The following is a 9,524-nucleotide window of genomic DNA, read 5'->3' on the forward strand; positions in this document are numbered from 1 at the left end:
CTTCAGATCACCAGTAGATGGATACAGCAGCCTCTTTTAAATTGCAGCCTCTAGGTGGCCCTCCTGGGATTCGGGTGCCATTACTGGGGCTTTTTAAATTGGAAGGGGATCAACCCATTAAATCACCAACCTGGCCATTTAAGGGGGATCCCGCCCTCGCAATGACATGTCGCGCACTCACCAGACGTACTGCCAGATGTTCAGATGCTGGCTGCCCACTGATGCATGCACGCAAGTGCTGACGCCACCGGAATAAGTGGGTTGGCCATTTTCCTGTTCAAATTGCCTGTGGACAAGACCTAGGTAAGTTTAACTGAGTTCCCTGACCACCTCTGAGGTAGGTCAGAGACCTGGTTGGATTCCAACGAGGTTGACTTGGTTGGACCCTTTCTAACTGCCACGTAACTGGGATGCTGTTAACCCCATTTTACATGACAGTTTGAAAGGGCCTACTGTAAAATCCCTGTAATCCAGAATTCAAGCAACTGGCAACCTCAGCAAAAAAAAAATCGAGGAAATAAATAAATATTTTTTTTAAAGTAATAAATAAAAATTTAAATAAAAGTTTAAAATTATAAAAATAAATGTTCTCTGATATAACTCATAAAACTTTGGCGAAGATGAAGATTCACCCAGCCGAGGGCCTTAGTTGTGCTTTGCTCAGAGCAGCTGTTTGAATAAAGTTGTGTGAAACAGCAATGACGTCGCCCAGGGTGAAGAGCTGGTTGATGTCGTTCGCCATTGGGGCAACTCTCTTAAAGTGTCTCCTTATCCCTGCTTAGTGAAAGTCACCCCAGTCAGAGGCTTTATCTGCAAACCTGGGGCAGAAGATAAAGCGACAGTTAAATGTTTTTAAAGAACGTGACTGAAAATAAAGCAAAATGCTTTTAAGGTTTATATACTTGAAGTTTGTTCAGTGTGAATACAGAATAGTATTTTTTGTCTTTTAAACTGTGCAATGCTGGTGAATTAGTTGGGCATGTAAGAGTGAGTCTTAAGCATCCAGAAATCCCCTGGCATCTACCAATCCCCATAGGAGCTAGATACTGGGGGTTTTACCATAATACATTTCAGGTTCTGGCTCCTTTATTGCCATGTACAAAATACACCAAATATTCCTCCTTTGTTTCCCCGTAAACATACACAAAGAGGTGCCAGCACCGCTAGCAAGAGAAGCAAAATTAGTGTCCCTCCAGAGGCAGAATGCATGTGGATCCCACCAGCTTCTCCTGTCACCTCCGCAGCCATACGACCTCCTGTCCACCCCAGCAGGGAACCCGAGCACAAGGCATCCCAGTCACCCTTGGGCCCTGGGTTCTGAACCAAAGTTGTCAGTGCCCAACACACCTACTCCCAATCTCCCCAACCCAGTCCTGGCCTGTTTACTTCTACTCTTCTTTTCCTCTATCCAATATGTAAATTTCTGTCCACACAAATGATTTAACATCCCCTAATCATTGCACGCTCTAATTTGCTTAATGTTTCTCGCTGATCTCCTCTCATGCTCGAAATTCCTTTTCCTCTTTGCTGAATTGTGAATTTTTCCAAGCCTTAGTTGAATGCTTTTCTTGGTCACTTTTTGGACCTTTAATACCTTCTTGATACTCATGCTTGATCATTTTTCCTGCTGTATTTTTCTTGCTGTTAAGGAATATTATGGCACTTTTCAATTATGTACTAATTGTTTAAATGTTAGCCATTAAAAGGTTGAACATGATCTTCGCAATTTTATACCGCATGCCTTACAATATGAAGTCAGACTCAGAATCAGAATCACACAGCTCGAAGTCCCAAGGACCAAACCCAAGCACCAAGGAAGGCCTCCGGCCCAAACCATTGCTAATATGTCTTTACCTCATATGGATGCTGTGAGATCGGCTTGTGAGTTTTCATTTGTGCAGTGTGGCACAGGGGCAACATCCTTTCCCCCATTTCTACTCTCTTCATCTTGTCATTTTAAAAGATAGTTCACATCTGCATCTAGGTCCTTCTACACCTTGAGGCTAACTTGTTGATACTGTGGCGGCTCACCACAAGGCAGGCGAACTGGCCCCGCTTGTAAGCCACGGGGCGGGGCAGCTGGCCAAAATGGCGCCATCGGGGGTTTCTCTTCCTTCCAGCTCGGGGCTCAGAAACCCGTGCTGGGGGACCACGTGACGCCTGGGTGACATCAGCGCCCTCCAGCATGGTTCTCAGCCAGGTCCAGGCTGGGAGTAAACCTGCAATAAACCAGTCTGCTCACTGAGCTCAACCATCTGTGGTTATTGTGTGTTATTGCAGGAGCAGAGTAGCCGCCGCTACAATTGGTGACCCCGACTGGTTCAAACGTCTTTGAACCCATCATGAGCGAGCCTGGGATCAGCGCTATAGCCGTGAAACTGCCTGAATTCTGGGTTCAGGATCCGAAGACCTGGTTCGGCCATGCGGAGGCCCAGTTTCACCTCCGCCAGATTTCGTCCGACACTACCAAATTCAACCATATGGTCACTGCCCTGGACCAGGCCACTGCCAGATGCGTGCTGCACCTTGTTCAGCACCCACCCGCCGAGGACAAGTATGAGACCATCAAGCGAGTGCTTACCAGGTCCCTCGGACTATCCAGACACCAGCATGCCGCTCGGGTGCTGCACCTCGATGCCCTGGGGGACAGGTCCCGATGGAACTGATGGACGAGATGCTCATGCTCATGCTTGAGCACACCAACTGCCCACTTTTCGAGCGCATCTTCCTCGAACATATGCCCGGGGACATCCGCACGCTGCTAGTTCAAGAAAGCTTCACTGACCCGACGAAGGTCACCCAGAAGACCCAAGAGCTGTGGCTCGCATGATTTTCGGAAGGCTCAGTGGTCCAGCAGATCACGAGGCATGGGCACAACCACGCCAAGCTCTCCCTTAGCGCTGCGGTAGAGCACCCAGCCCCTGCAGGGGCCCCCAAGAGCATAACCAAAGCCACAGCATCCGCTTCAGGCCTCTGCTTCTACCACCAGCACTGGGGAGCCAAGGCTCGGAAGTGTTGTCAACCCTGCTCATTCCAGGGAAACAACCAGGCTGACCGCTGTTAATGGTTGCGGCGGCTAGCCAAAGACATAGCCTTTTCTACCTGCGGGACTCAGTCAGCGGCTGGTGGTTCCTCATTGACTCTGGAGCCCAGATCAGCATCATCCCAGCCACAGCCATCGAATCCAGGAACCAACCTAGTGGACCTCCCCTCCATGCGGCCAACGCAACGGACGTATGGAGACAAGACAGTCCGCTTCCAGATGGGCCAACAGAATTTCGCGTGGAGGTTCACCGTCTCATCTCTCCCGACTGCCATCCTGGTGCAGACTTCCTCCTCGCACACAGGCTTCCGGTGGACATTTGAGGTAGGCACCTGGTGGACGCCCGTACCTTCCAGGCCATTCACCTTGACGCCTCCCACTCAGAGCAACCACAGATGGCCATGATCAGCACACCCAGAGACGAGTTCCAGCAGATCCTGGACGAGTTCCCGACACTCCTCAAGCCACAGTTCTCCACTGCCTCGCCGCGCCATGGGATGATCCACCACATCCCCACCCAGGGCCCGCTGGTTCACGCCAAGGCACGCCGGATCCCGCCTGACAAGCTCCAGGTAGCGAAGGAGCAGTTTTCGTACCTGTTAGAGCTGGGGATCATTTGACGGCCCGACAGCCTGTGGGCCTCACCTCTCCACCTGGTCCTGAAAGCCTCCGGTGGCTGGCGACCCTGCGGAGACTATCGACAGCTCAACGAGGCAACCATTCCTGACCGTTACCCCATCCCTCACATCTAGGACTTTACGGCCAACCTGCAAGGCGCGAGGGTCTTTTCCAAGGTTGACCTGGTGTGTGGATATCACCATCCTGGTGCACCCTGAGGACATACCCAAGACGGCCTTCATCACCCCCTTTGGCTTGTTCGAATTCCTGAGCATGACGTTCGGGCTCAAGAATGCCGCTCAGATCTTCCAGTGCCTCATGGACTTAGTGGACAAGGACCTGGATTTCGTCTTCATTTACTTAGACGACATCCTCGTTGCCAGCAGGGATCGGGTGCAACACAAGGCCCACCTACGTGCCCTTTTCTCCCGGCTGGCCGACTTCAGCCTCACCATCAATCTGGCCAAGTGCCAGTTCGGGAAAGAGTCCATGCAGTTCCTGGGCCATACCATCACGGCCGAAGAAGCCATGCCTGCTGCTGCGAAGGTTGCCACTATCAGGGAGTTCCCATGCCCCAACAACCTCAAGGGGCTCCAGGAGTTCGCGGGTATGGTCAACTTTTACAACCACAATAGTCCGAAGGCTAGAGTTGCTACTAATGGACAGATTTCAGAATCTTTTGATTTAACAAGGTCTACTAGACAAGGATGTCCATTGTCACCTGCTTTATTTGCTATAGTTATTGAACCTTTGGCACAGTCAATACGTCAAAATGAAAATGTTATGGGTATGAGAGTTTTGAATGAGGAATATAAGATTAATTTATTTGCAGATGATGTTTTATTATACCTGGTAGACTCTGATATTTCTTTACCAGCAATTCAAGAATCTTTAGAAAATTATGGTCAATTATCTGGTTATAAGGTAAATTGGGCTAAAAGTGAAATTTTGTCAATTTGTAAAGATGATTATTCGATTTATAAAAATATTACGAAGTTGAAGTGGACAAAACAAATTAAATATTTGGGAATTAATGTCAATACAGATTATCAAGATTTATATTCAATTAATTATCTTCCTTTAATAAAAAAGATTAAACTAGATTTGATTAGGTGGAAGGACTTACCTTTAGGTTTATTGGGGAGGATTAATACTGTAAAAATGAATATTTTTCCTCGGATACAATATTTATTTCAATCAATTCCTTATTTTTTTTTTAAAGTTTTTTAAAGGATTTATATAAAGCAGTTAGAGAATTTTTATGGAAGGGAAAATTTCCAAGGGTAGCAATGAAAAAATTGATGTGGGACTTTCAGTTTACCTAATTTTCAATATTATTATGAGGCAGCTCAATTTAAACTCCTTAGTGCATTAATGAATATGGAGGATCCGCCCAGTTGGGCAAAGATAGAACAGGCAGTTCTTTTAGAAAAATCTCCACATGAATTTTTGTTTCGATGGAATAAAAATTTGTTACGAACTTATGATGTACCAATATTGAAACACTTGCTGAATTTATGGACGAGTAAACTTGATAAAATGGGGATGAAAAATAAATGGTCTGGGCGATTGCCATTATATAATAACCAACTTGTTCCTTTTACGGTCTCCAATATCACTTTGAAACAATGGGAAAGGAAAGGAATAAAAAAACTTATCTGATGTTTTTTTGAAGGACATTTTTGATCTTTTGAGGAATTACAAAAGAAAGTTGGTATTAGTGGAAATTCTGTATTTGTGTATTATCAGTTAAGATCATTTGTAAAACAAATATGTGGTCGTCAAATGATTTTATTGCCTGAAACTAATTTTGAGAAATATGTACTTTCAATACCAGGAAAGGGGTATATATCTGATTTGTATTGTATTTTACAAGAAAATGAAAGTAAGAAAGATTGGGATAAAGATAAGTTGAAATGGGAAAAAGACTTAGGTTCTACAATAGCTGAGGAAGCTTGGATGTAAATTTGTCAAAACATTATTCAGAAATTGATTAATGCTAGATTAGCGATGATTAATTATAATTTTATACATCAATTATATTTAACACCAGAAAAATTTAAAAAATTTGGTCTTAGTAAGTCAGACTGTTGTTTTCGTTGTAATCAGACAGCTAGTACTTTTTTACATACAGTTTGGTCTTGTGACCAATTGCAACAGTTTTGGAAAGGTATTCAATCTATATTTAATAGATTATATAATATTTGTGTTGTTTTAGATCCTGATATATTTTTATTAGGGAATATGCAATCATTAATTGATTTAGGATTAAATGATTATCAGATTTCTTTTATCTATTTAGCTTTAGCAGTGGCCAAGAAATGTATAGCGTCTACTTGGAAACATAGAAATATAATAACTTTGGATAGGTGGTATTTAGAGATGAAGTCTTGTTTAATTATGGAAAGGATATCTTTTTCAATTCAAGATAAGATGTCTTTTTATAAGTTGAAGTGGACTCCATTTGTTAAGTATATGCAATTAAGTTTGATTTAAATGTTTCTAGATGTGATATTTTAGATCTGATTAAAAAAAAATTATTATTTTTATTTGTCATATTTTTCTTTTTTTGTGAGTGCTTTTTTATTATATAATATTAATTTTACTAATTCTTCACTCTTTATTTGTGGGAGGGGAAGGGTGGGGTTTTTTTATATATTTTTTTTAGTTTTTGTATATGTAGGGGGGTGGTTGTATTAAGTTAGGTTATTAATGTTGTATTGTAATTATATTATTTTATATCTTTTCTTTAAATGTCATTTTCTTTTTATTCCTGTGATAAAATCTTTAAATAAAGTTTAAAAAAAACTTTTACAACCACTTCATCCCGGGAGCTGCACGCATCATGCAGCCGCTGTTAGTGCAGCCAAGCACAAGACGCTCACTTGGAACCCAGAAGCCTGCACTGCATTTGAGGCCACCAAGGACACCCTCGCAAAGGCCGCCATGCTCGCCCACCCGCACACTGACCTGCATATGGCACCCTCTGTTGATGTCTCTGCCACGGCCGTCGGTGCCATCCTGGAGCAGCAGGTGAATGGGCATTGGAAGCCGCTGGCATTCTTCAGCCGCCTGCTCCATCCGCCAGAATGCAAGTATAGTGCCTTCGACTGCGAGTTACTGGGCATGTACCTCCAATCCGCTATTTTTTGGAGGGGAGGACTTTTACCATCTTCACCGACCACAAACCCCTCACCCAGGCGCTCGCGATGGCAAAGAATCCCTGGTCAGCCTGTCAGCAGCGTCACCTCTCCTTCGTGTCGGGGTTTACCATGAACATTCGGCACAAGGCTGGATAGGAAAATTTGGTTGCCAATGCTCTCTTGCGACTTGCCATCTGCGCGCTGATGCCCAGCCTCAACTTCGACCAGCTCGCCCAGGACCAGGAAGCTGATGAGGAGACGAGGGCCTTCAAGACCGCCATCACCAGCCTGCGATTCTGAGACCTCCCGACTCCGAGCGGCGAAGGCACCATCCTGTGCAATATCTCCTTGGGCACGTCGCAGCCAATGGCGCAGGCAGGTCTTCCATCACATCCATAACCTTTCATATCTGTCCATCAGGTCCACGGTCCGGATGGTGGCAGAACGGTTCATAAGGCATGGGCTGTGGAAGCAGATTGTGGGCTGGGCCAGAACATGCACCCAATGTCAGACGTCCAAGGTGCACAGGCACATCAGGGCGCCCGTACAGGAGTTCGAGCACATCCAGGAACGGTTCAGCCACATTCACGTGGACATCGTCGGGCCTTTACCCATTTCCCGTGGCAACCATTACCTGTTTACAGTGGTGGATCGCACCACTCACTGGCCCAAGGCGATCCCGATGCCAGACGCCTCCACCGATTCCTGCTCCCGAGCCCTGTTGCATGGTTGGGTCGCCCGGTTTGGCGTCCTGGGTCATCTCTCCAGCAAGCGGGGCGCCCAGTTCACATCTGCACTCTGGGCACAGCTCACCAACAGGTTAGGGATACAGTTACACCGCACCACGGGCTACCACCTGCAGGCCACCACCTTAAGTCGGCACTCATGGCCCGCCTCACCTGTCCTGACTGGACGGACGAACTGCCTTGGGTGCTCCTGGGCATCTGCTCCACTCCCAAGGAAGATCTGCAGGCGTCATCAGCTGTCTACGGTGCGCCGCTGACACTACCTGGTGAGTTCATCAACGCACCTCACAATCTCCAGCGGTTGCCGCACGAACTACTTCCTCACCTCAGGGCACGCTTGGACTCCTTCGAACCCCCATCGCCGTCCAGGCATGGCACCCACCTGTCCCACATTCCCGGCGAACTGCTTTCCATGGAATATGTTTTCGTTCGGTGGGGCCCAACCGTGGCACCTCTGCAGCAACCGTACGAGGGGCCTTAAAGGGTTTTATAGTGTTCCGGCTCGACATTCATGCTGGACTTGGGCGGCAGGCATGAGCTGTTTACCATGGACAGGCTGAAGCCAGCGCATCTCGATCCCACCGAGCCTGTGGTCATTGCCCAGCCTAATAAGCGAGGCCGCCCAGCAAAAAAGACATTGGCGCCAGTTCTGGGGGGGGGCTGTGTGGCGGCTCACCACAAGGCAGGTGAACCAGCCCCACTTGTAAGCCACGCTGCGGGGCAGCCGGCCAGAATGGTGCCGTCGGGGGTTTCCCTTCCTTCCAGCTTGGGGCTCAGAAACCCGGTGACGTTAGCGCCCTCCAGCGCGGTTCTTAACCAGGTCCAGGCTGAGAGTATAAGTGCAGCCCAGCAGCCTGCAATAAACTGTCTGCTCACTGAGCTGAACCCGTCTGGCTGTGTGTGTTATTGCAGGAGCAGTGTAGCCGCCGCTACAATACGATCTTACTGCCAAGAATTTGCTCATTTTTATCTGCCCCTTTACAGGCTTTTTGGCCCACACTTTTCATGTCCCCTTGCTATCATCCTTCTTGCTCTTACAAGTTTGCAAAATTGGTCTACACATCCAACTCCAATGTAGGTCAAACAAAATGATGGTCCCACCACTGACTCTCCATTCTGAAATGCAGTCAGTTTTTTCTATCCATTCTCTTTATTCCTGGGCCTCAATCTTACTGATTAATCTCATGTGGTAACTTCAAAATTCTTCTGATTCTGTGTCTATCTGGAAGCCACTTTAACATTAGGATTGTATCTGGCTCCACCATTACTCCTGGAAGCATGTTCCAGGCCCCTACCTCTGGGTAAAATACTTACCCATTAAACATCCTCCCCCTCACTTTAAGCAAGTATCATCCAGCCGCAGTGATTCTCAACCAGTGGGCCGCAGTGCGTTTCCATGTGGGTCTTTAAAAATGTTAAATAAAATATTTTAAATTAGATAAAGATGCATTTCTTATAGAGCTGCCTTTGACTCAGTCATTGCCACTAGTGGGCCAAGGCATGTTAAGCGACTAGGCCGGAAGCCAGGTGGGCCTAAAACCGGAAAAGGTTTAGAACCACTAGAGAACTGGAGTCTACTCTAGTTCATGATACTTGTTATCTGGAGAAATTATTTTGTCCATGTACCCAAGATTTTATAAACTTCTCTCAGGCCTCCCCTCAGCCTCCTGCACTCCAGAAACAAAACAACCTGTCTGTCCAATCTCTCATCAACATCCTGGTAAATCTCTGTACCCTTTCCTGTGCCTCCACCTACATCCTATAATTGGAGCAACAAGAACCGCACACAGTATTTCAAATGCAGGCGGACCAAAGTAACTTCCCTACTTTGATCCAATGAAAGTGAGCATGCCATATACGTGTACCACTCTCTCTACTTGCATGTCCAATCTCAATGAGCTGTGAACTGGAATCTCAGATCCATCTCCAAGTCAATGCTTTTAAGAGCCCTGCCATTTACTGTATACATTCCCC

The sequence above is a fragment of the Narcine bancroftii genome, unplaced genomic scaffold, assembly GCF_036971445.1.
Source record: "Narcine bancroftii isolate sNarBan1 unplaced genomic scaffold, sNarBan1.hap1 Scaffold_288, whole genome shotgun sequence".
In the NCBI taxonomy this organism is placed as follows: Eukaryota; Metazoa; Chordata; class Chondrichthyes; order Torpediniformes; family Narcinidae; genus Narcine; species Narcine bancroftii.